This window comes from Mastomys coucha, unplaced genomic scaffold (genome assembly GCF_008632895.1).
Source record: "Mastomys coucha isolate ucsf_1 unplaced genomic scaffold, UCSF_Mcou_1 pScaffold4, whole genome shotgun sequence".
Classification (NCBI taxonomy): domain Eukaryota; kingdom Metazoa; phylum Chordata; class Mammalia; order Rodentia; family Muridae; genus Mastomys; species Mastomys coucha.
This window is the reverse complement of record NW_022196910.1, coordinates 43784373-43794071: the sequence shown is the minus strand read 5'-3', so window position 1 is coordinate 43794071 and position 9699 is coordinate 43784373. Positions and strand designations below refer to the sequence as shown.

General features: G+C 42.1%; 1 pseudogene; it reads left to right on the top strand.

Moving 5' to 3' along the window:
- The first annotated feature begins 916 nt into the window (after positions 1-916).
- Positions 917-1034, top strand: LOC116076590 (annotated as a pseudogene).
- Positions 1035-9699: the final 8665 nt, after the last annotated feature.

Below are 9699 nucleotides of genomic sequence, written 5' to 3'. Positions count from 1 at the left end.
TCCACCTCCCCTTCTCCTCTACCTTCTCTTCTTCTTCCTCCTATACTACTAGAATGCCCCACCCTTTCCCTCTCTGGTTCACTTCCACTTCCATGTGTCCATATAAAATCCAGGACTGACAAGTGAGAGAAAAACATGCCATTTGTCACTCTGCGACCAGCCCACTCTGCTCAGCATTGGCCATCTCTGGCTAAATCTATTTCCTAGCAGATAGCATCTCATCCTTCTTTACCGGTGAATGAAGCTCACTGTGTGTGCCTCTTTCTCTTCCCCACTCACTCTCTGATAGACACCCTGGAGTGGTTTAGCTAGGGCACATGGTAGTTCTAGCTTTAGTTTCCTGAAGAATCATCATACTGAATTCAGGGGAGCCAAGATACCTTACATTCTGACCAGGAGTATAAGAAGTATTCTCACTCCCCACATCCTCACCAGCATTTGCTATTATTTTTTTTCTTATGTTTTTCATTCTTGTTGGGAAGCATGAGAGCCCTGAGATAAACATCCTGCCCCAGCTAATTGAGAACCCTGAGACTAACATCCTGCCTGACAATCACAAGGATCCGGTTTGGCCCTGAGAAAAGAACATTCACGGAAATCCACCCCTCCCCACCTGCTACCCCGGAGCTCAACCCCAGAAGATTTTGTAACCTTCCATCTCCCTCCTTCCTCTTCCCCTCCCCTCCAAGATTTTTGCTTTAAATATGCTCTGCTCCACTAAGTAAACGGCTCTTGACAAGCAATGCTTCCTTGAGTCCTGTCGTCTCTCTCGACCATTATTTATTCACAGGTTGTGACTCTCCTCGATCCCCCGAATAACTTGACCTGCAGGCCAGGTCACATTCTAAGTTGAACGAGGCAGAATCTCAATGTAGTTTTAATTTAATTTATATTTTCCTGATGAATAAGGATGTTGGTCTACAGCCATACCATGCTGAATGTGCCCGATCTCATCTGATCTCAGAAGCTAAGCAGGGTAGGGCCTGGTTAGTACTGGATGGGAGACTGCCTGGGAATACTGGGTGCTGTAGGCTTAAAAAAAAAAAAAAAAGATGTTGACATTTTTCATGCATTTATTGGGCATTTGTATTTCTTTTTTCCTTATTTATTTTTTTGTTTTTGTTGTTTGAGTCCGGATTTCTCTGTGTAACCCTAGCTGTCCTAGAACTAGCTCTGTAGGGCAGGCTGACCTCAAACTCACAGAGATCCACCTGCCTCTGCCTCCTGGGTGCTGGGATTAAAGGCGTGCACCACCATTGTCTGGCTGTGTATTTCATCTTTTATAATAAGTAGCCCATCCTGCTGATTCTGTGTAAGGAGACTGGACCTGGGCGGTTCTCTAGCTTCCACTTCTTTATTTGTTTTTTATGGCAGCGTAAGTAAGTGAGTAGGTGAAGTAATAAAGTGAAAAACAGAGTTCTGGGAATGTAGAAATAAAGTTTCACAGTAAAATAAGGGGGGAGCTCTTGTAAGCAGCAAACAGTATGGAAACAAAGTTTTACAGCAGCAGCTTCAGCCATTTGGCTAAGTGTTTTCTGAGAAGCACTAAGAAATTGTGTTCCAGAGATAGCCAAGGACATGCTGTAAAAACAAAGTTCTGGTGGACAGGATGTTGAATCAGAATGACCAGCCAAAACAAAAATAACTGGTGGTCGCAATGACATTAAGGTCCACGAAAACAAGATTAACAATTCTTGGAAGAATCCCCCAACCCCTCCTGTGGTGAATTTAGAAAAAGACCATAAACTGTCACCCTGACCTTGCTGATGACAATCCCCCCCCCGCCCCCACCTAGTTACTCAGCCCCTTCTCAGGGACTTTTCAAGGCCAGGTGCAGAGCTGGATAGGGAAGTTGGCTGACTAAGCCAAGAACAGCCCCCTGAGCAAGCCAACCAATGCCTGAAGAGATTCTTTGTCCTGTGTTCCACCAACCAGAGTAAGACAGCTAGCCCTGTTGCAGAAATCTGCCCTCTGTAAAGTATAAAAGATGTGTACTTTCTGAGTTCCGGGTTGACTCCCTCCCCCCCCCCCCCCCCCCCGTGAGGGTGGCCAACCCTGTGTACGTGGATCAATAAACCTCATGTTATTGCCACGATCTATTGTCATTCTGTGTCCTCTGGGTTGAGCCAAGTTTACTACATAAATAGTGGAGACGTTGCAGACAGCCTAAGGAGATCCACCTCTGGACCTTGCACGCCATGGCCTGCTCAGATGAGTGGAATTACACTTCAGTTTCTCAGTGAGGCACTTTCCCCAGCCTCCTTGAAAGACAGTTGGATAGCCTTAGCTCTTCCAATGCTGTTAGTAATAGCTTACTTCCTCCAAGCAGAATTGTCTCTGCAAAAATGAGTTAGGAGAACCTAGAGAGAGTCCTCAGCAGGCAAAGGCACCTGCTGCCAAGTGTGACAACCGGAGACCCACATGGGTCCACATGGTAGGAGAGAACCAGGTCTTACAAGTTGTCCTCTAACCTACAAATGTGCACACACATCACACCCTCACACCATATACATGTATACACATGTATACATATATATAATTAAAATGTATGTACACACACATATATATATACATATAAGTATACATTCACAGACATTTAATATTTTAAATGAGTTTAGAGTTGCTTTATCTCAACTTTAAATTATTTTTAAGCTTGGGTAATGTGGAGTTATTAAGGAAAAACATTATTTAGTATGATTTACTAAACCTTACTTACTAAAACATCATTTAGTATGATTTAACTAAACAAGAAGTCTCGTTCTGTGGCTGAGAGTTACATATTCTTACAACAATCCTTTGCCTAATTATTAAGAGAGACCATACTAGCACCATGTTCTTTTATAAAATAGCCTTCCTTGTGCATTCTATAAATGAATATATTCAATTACTACTTTAACTTTTTTCCCATTGGAGCATCATTTCAGGCATTAAATGAGAAGCCAGTATGGTATTATGTTTGCCATAAATGACAATGATCCTGTAGACACAAAATGGATTTTGGTATTATACTAGATAAATTTGAGAAGCCATAGGAATGTTACTGGGGGTGGTGGCACACGCCTTTAATCCCAGCACTTGGGAGGCAGAGGCAGGCAGATTTCTGAGTTCAAGGCCAGCCTGGTCTACAAAGTGAGTTCCAGGATAGCCAGTGCTACACAGAGAAACCTGTCTCGAAAAACAAACAAAAAACAAAAAAGAAAGAAAGAAGGAAAGAGAGAAAGAAAGAAAGAAAGAAAGAAAGAAAGAAAGAAAGAAAGAAAGAAAGGAAGGAAGGAAGGAAGGAAGAAAGAAAGAAAGAACTGTTACTGAGAACAAGCAAGGAGAAACAAACACCGGCCTGCGCTCTCCATCACTGGGAGGCACGGTGGAAACAAGAATCAGCAATATCCAGTAGAAATGGGAGGAAATTTATTCCTGATTTCATAGGCAGAAATGTGAGATTGGGAAGGCCTCAGAGTGACTAACTTGTCTACAGCAAACTCCACCTGGTGTACAGTTTCCACTGTTACATTGCTTCAGTGGGACTGACCGCTCCTGTCATGGATATCTTTATGATGGGTAGGAGTGATTCTTGCAACTGATCGATCATCACTAAGATGATCAGAATAATTGGGATGCCCTCCCATAGCATCAGCCACCCTTTTCTGAGACCTCCTTTGATTTCCTCTCCTCAGACTGGCTTTTCAAATTCCGAAGAAATGCAACAGTTAAATGATTAGGATGCTAGTGCTAAATAATCTTTCCCTAGATTTACACAACCCAGCACATCTAGTGATTCTTAGATAACATCACTAAAGTCCCACCCATTCTCCCTGTGCACATTAACTAATATAAACCATGTAAACTGATGTATGGAGCTTGTGAATGGGCTCCTGCACGTGTGTAAGGGGAGCATAAAGGGCAGATGTGGAGATCAGGTGTGTTCTTCGGTAGCTGTCTACCTTAGTTTTTAAGACAGAGTCAAACTGACTGGACTGGCTGGCCCACAAGCTCTAGAGATCCACTCCTATAAGTTCCTTCAATTCTGATGCATGAGCTTCAACCTCATCATAACTGCCCTGGTGTTGGCTGCTGTTTGTGCTGGCTTAAGTCCATCAATGTCCTAGCTTTGTGTTTTAATCCTAGACCAGAAGTCTGTCTATGTCCAGATCCAGCTCTTGCTCCACATTTCTCCTTTTGTAAATCATTTAAGAAGTCACTGACTTCCCACTGTGATGGACACAATTAAAATGATTGGGATCCAAGTATTTTTCTCATCTATTACACTTCAGTGCCTTAAAACAAACAAACAAACAAACAAACAGACAAACAAACAAACCTGAAGTTGGAAGAATTAAGCATCCATATTATTAACTCAAAATTAACATGTACCGAGAGCCTATTAGGTGCTATACGCTGTTGAGAACCAATCGGATCGTTGAAAGCAACTTATAGGCTGGGAACGCTAATAGAGAGTGTTATTATTCTAAGAGAAAACTCAAAAACTAGTCAGAACCTACACATCTCCAAATGGCCTAACACCCATTTAAACTTCAAAATGTGAGCTAGGGTCATATTTCAGTGATAGAACACTTGCTGGGAATTAATGAGGCCTTTGGTTTGGTCTTTATTGCAACATTAATTAATTAAAAATAAAGAGTCAAAGTACATAGTTAAAAGGAGTCTACCCTATTATCTACTTCTTTTGAAATACTTTAATTACATTTTCTTTCATTTTATTTTATTGGGGGGAGCGGGGGAGTCAGAGGACAATCTGAGAGAGTTAGTGTTCTCTCTTTATACCAGGAGGGTCCCCGAGTTCAAACCCGGTTGTTAGTTGCTGGGAAGCAGAACCTGTACCCACCACAGGGCTCTCCATCTAACCCCATCTCATCTGCCTCAGTACTCAACTCTTCAGGATAAAGAGACCTGGAGGAGAGGGCTTCCCTAATTTGTCAAGCAGTTTTTACACACTTAGTATCTAACAAAAGTTCTCATAATTATTTTAGAAAAGACAGTTCTGAAAATTCTTTTTTCTCTTAAGAAAAAAGGTTTGTCAGATTAAACACTGCAAAAAAAAAATCTAAAATATTCATGTAGGCAGAGATGGTCTTAAGGCCATTTCCATTTCGTTGTGCCTCCCCTGGCTTCTCCTTTAGATGGTTAACTGTCTTGTGGCTAAGGACACAGAGTAGGTCGTGCTTTTGAGGAATTAGGCCCTCCTTCTTTGGGTTCTTAGCCTCACTAGTAAAAGAGTTTAGAAGTGAACTTGGAAGGAATTGCAAGGAGAGTCTGAGAGAAAAACAAGGTCCGGCAGGCTGTCAATCTTGGCGACTGCAGAGATGACAAAGATGGAGAAGAAGAAGAGATAGCAAGGGAGGTGAGCAAGGAGCCCTGTGCTGCAAGGGGCGGGGAGCCTCAGAGAAGGGGTGAGAAATCCCAGTGAATCCGGAGAAGTACGCTTCAACTTTTGGCCAGTATCTGAAAGAGAAACATACGAAGAAATTTTTAAATTTTTATTTTTATTTTTTTAAAAATTAAAAAACAAAAACCAAACAACTCGGGAGGCAGAGGCAGGCAGATGTCTGAGTTCAAGGCCAGCCTGTTCTACAGAGCGAGTTCCAGGACAGCCAGGGCTACACAGGGAAACCCTGTTTCAGAAAACAAATTACACTCCCTCAGAAAAGAGGGCAGACTTGGCAGGATAGCCATAAGGGAAGCTCTGTGAGGCTGCACTGAGGGAGGGGTTCTGAGCTGGATAAGAACACTATCTCATTAAGGGGTAATTGTTCCACCCGGCTCCTCCCCATCTCCTTTGCAGGTCTTCAGATGAATCAGATTTCAGGTGATTAACTGCCAGCTGGATTAACTCTTGTGGCAGAGACAGCAGTATGTAATGTTGTAATCTTTAAAGCAGATCAGAATGCCTTGTCTCTGATCCAGGAAAGATGGAGAGTTCTTTTTTTTTTCTTTTTTCTTTTTTTCCTTTAAACCAAGAGACCTAAAGAGGGAGGCAGTTGTAATATTTTGTCTTTCTAGAGTTACTAAGGAAATGGGAAGGTAGGGTACAAAGCCCACCATGGGAGGTGGGAGTTAGGGCTGTCTGTAGTCCCTAGACAATCCTGGATATCAGCAGCAACAACAACCACTTTTTATTCAGTCTTGAAAATCATTGCGCAAACTGAAATTATTGCCACTGTCTTCATTTGGCAAATGAGAGAGCTAAGGGCCTTGGCTAAAGGTTGAAAGGATTTCTTTTCTCCTTCCACCCTTCTATGTCAGCCCAGAAACTGCCTTTCTCACATTTTGTTTTGATTGTTGTTTGGACATATAATAATTATGCATATTTATGAGGTACACCGTGGTATTTGATACACAAATATACTATGTAATTAGCAAATCAGGGTGATAAATTAAAACTTAAAACATTCTCCTGGCCGTGGTGGCACATGTCTTTAGTCCCAGCACTTGGGAGGCAGAGACAAGTGGATCTCTATGAGTTCAAGGCCAGCCTGGTCTTCAGAGCAAGTTCCAGGACAGCCAGGGCTACACAGAGAAGCCATGTCTAGAAAAATACACACACACACACACACACACACACACACACACACACACACAACACAACACAAACAAAACTTTGAAATTCAACAACCCAACAAAGGTTTGACTTGATTATCCGGGAGTTCCTAGGCTCAAGATTCTTTCCTCTCAGTTTTCTGAGCAGCTGGGGCTATAGCAAGACACACTGCACCTGCGCCCACTCATCCCTTACTTCTGGTGTAAGAAACAGAAGAATCCATTGACAAATGTTGTTTGTAGAGTGGGGATCTATAATCTTTTAAATCAATGGGATAGCAAAAAGCACAGAACTCCAACATACATGTTAACATTCCATACGCGCTCACCTTCAATGGCAAGAAACCAACACAAGCATAGATGTGGAGTCCTGGCCCACTCGACTGCTAGTTTTCAAACTTACCTCAAAATATCTTGCAGCATCCATATGCAAGAGGATAAAAGGAGCCACAGGAGGAAAACAGAGACAGAAAGATTTTTTAAAATGTCAACTCCACTCAGCTAGGACATTTGGCTTTAACCCTGTCTGTTCTGGGCATGAAGTATTGGCTATTAATGGTGATTCGGTCCATCAGTTTAAAAGTTTGGGGATTAAACCTCCTCTACGAAGGTTAAACAACAGGTATAATTATGCATAAAATACTATAAACAAGTAATAACTATTGACAGCAAATAACCCAGTAACACGTAAATAACCCAGAATTGATAAGGAAAGACCCTTTATCCCTCTTAAGGTAGTTTTCAAAAGTTAAGTCAGACTCTAAGGTAAATAAATATAAGTTTAACACATGTGCGAGATTGTCTCTAATGTGCCACGGCTGATTCAGAGAGTGGTTGAGAAGCTGAGAGCTTGCAGGAAATCCAGCAAAGAGATGGGAGGCTAAGATTACTGAGCTAATGACAAACAGGCCAGCCTGTACAACCTCTGCTCGGAGAGGCCACCACTAACTTTATCTGACAAAGCCTTGCTGACTGACCTACCCAGCAGCTACCCTGCAACTGACCTTCAATTGCAGTTGAAAACTAAATACCTTCCTTATACAATCCTTGGGTGGCCTTTACTACGGGTAAGAGCCCTGAGCCTCCCATCCTGTGCTTTTGTTTCTGGCCTTCTCTGACTACTTTTTTTTGGTTTTATGGTTTTTTGGTTTTTTTTTTTTTTTTTTTTTGGTTTTTTGTTTGTTTGCTTTTGACATGTTTATCCATCACTATGTCCACAGGATCCAGGGATCTAAATCAGTCCATGGAACAACACTAATTCTCTAGTTCGACAGGTGTTTTGTTTAAGACATTAGAAGACCAGTGTCTTTCAGTTCTGGCTGTTGATGTTTCATGAAGCATAGTTCTTTTTTTTTCTTCTTTTTCTTTTTTTTAAAAGACTTATTTATTTATTTTATGTATGTGAGTACACTGCCACTGTCTTCAGACACACCAGAAGAGGGCATCAGATCCCATTACAAATGGTTGTGAGCCACTACGTGGTTGCTGGGAATTGAACTCAGGACCTCTGGAAGAGCTGTCAGTGCTCTCAACCACTGAGCCACCACTCCAGCCAGAAGCATAGTTCTAATTGTTCTGTTTCCTGGTCCCATTTTGCACAAACCCATGGAACTAAAGAAACACTGGAGAGGCAGCCATAACAGTTGAATATGCTTTGGTAAAGAATATGCTTTGCTCTGGAAAATGTTAGCAATACCTTCATGGACTTTATGTGGAATAACTGGATAGCTCTCACCAGCCTTAGGTAATGGGGAATCTATGGTATCTTTGGAGCTAGCATACAAGATGGATTTTTTTCAAACACCATCTCCTTTATGATTATTTATTGCCTTTCCATTTACATGTTCCCTTCTCATTTATTATTCATTCATTTGTTTGTTTATTGTTCATTTTTCCTCTCCATTAAGGTACAGGATGGTAAGATTAAACCACTTTTTAGAATCTTTTTTTTTTTAAGACAGGGTTTCTCTGTGTAACCATGCTGTTCTGGAACTCACTCTGAAGACCAGGCTGACCTCAAACTCAGAAATCCTCCTGCCTCTGCCTCCCAAGTGCTGAGATTAAAGGCATGTACCAACACTGCCTCGGCAAAAAGAGGTGTTCTTAAATGGAACTATAATCTAAATCTGAACCCCTTTCTCAGTGTCCAAATAAAAACTCTAAAACAGTATTAGAATCATCCTGTTATACAAGTTTCTGTTTGAATATTTGATTACTCTTGAATGATTTTTTTTTTCAAGAAATGGAATTACATGTCAAAACTGGGGTTAGATCTAGGATTTCATCCTTTCTCCTCTGACCTATCCTAGCCTTGGAACTAAGCTCTGGCTTGGTTTGCTCATCTGTAATGTGGGCTTCAGAGTGTCATTAATAATACTTAAAAATGAGTTGGCCCAGGCTCATAGCTCAGTAAGTGGGAACAACGAAGAATATCATCTTACCACTCCTTGCTTCATCATGCATACTATTTAAATATCCTTTCTCCCCTTCCCTCCCTCCTTCTTTCCTTCTCCCCCCTCTCTCATTCTGAAAGTCGTATGTAGCCCAGGCTATCCTCAGACTTCCTTTGTAGCTGAGGATGACTTTTACCTTCTGATCCTTCTGTCTCTTCCTCCCAAATGCTGGGGTTACAGGTATGATCTACCATGCCTGTTTAATGTGGGGCTAGGAATCAAACCCTAGGCTTCTTGAATGCCAGCCAGATGCTCTGCCAACTGATCTACATACCTATCTCTAAATGCCATCACTTGACAGAGACTTTCCTTGCCTGTCCCTTTTACCCCAACCATTCCCTATGAGAGTTGCGTGCCTGTTTGTTTTATGGAACTTTCATGGTTTCTAGTTGTATATTTTGTCTCTCTTGTCTGTGGGACTTGGAAGCCCCAGACAGCAGGGGTAATGGGTACTGTAATGACCACGGTCCACCTAGAACCTAGCCCAAGGCCTGGTACATAGGAGATGCTAGTAAGGATTTGATAATCAATGAGTCTCACCTAGAACCCCAATGTCTCAGTATCACAGGTGTGGGACTGTCACGGGAAGTGTGGGACTGTCATAGGAAGTGGGGAACTGTCATGGGAAGTGGGGAACTGTCATGGGAAGTGGGGGACTGTCATGGGAAGTGGGGGACTGTCATGGGAAGTG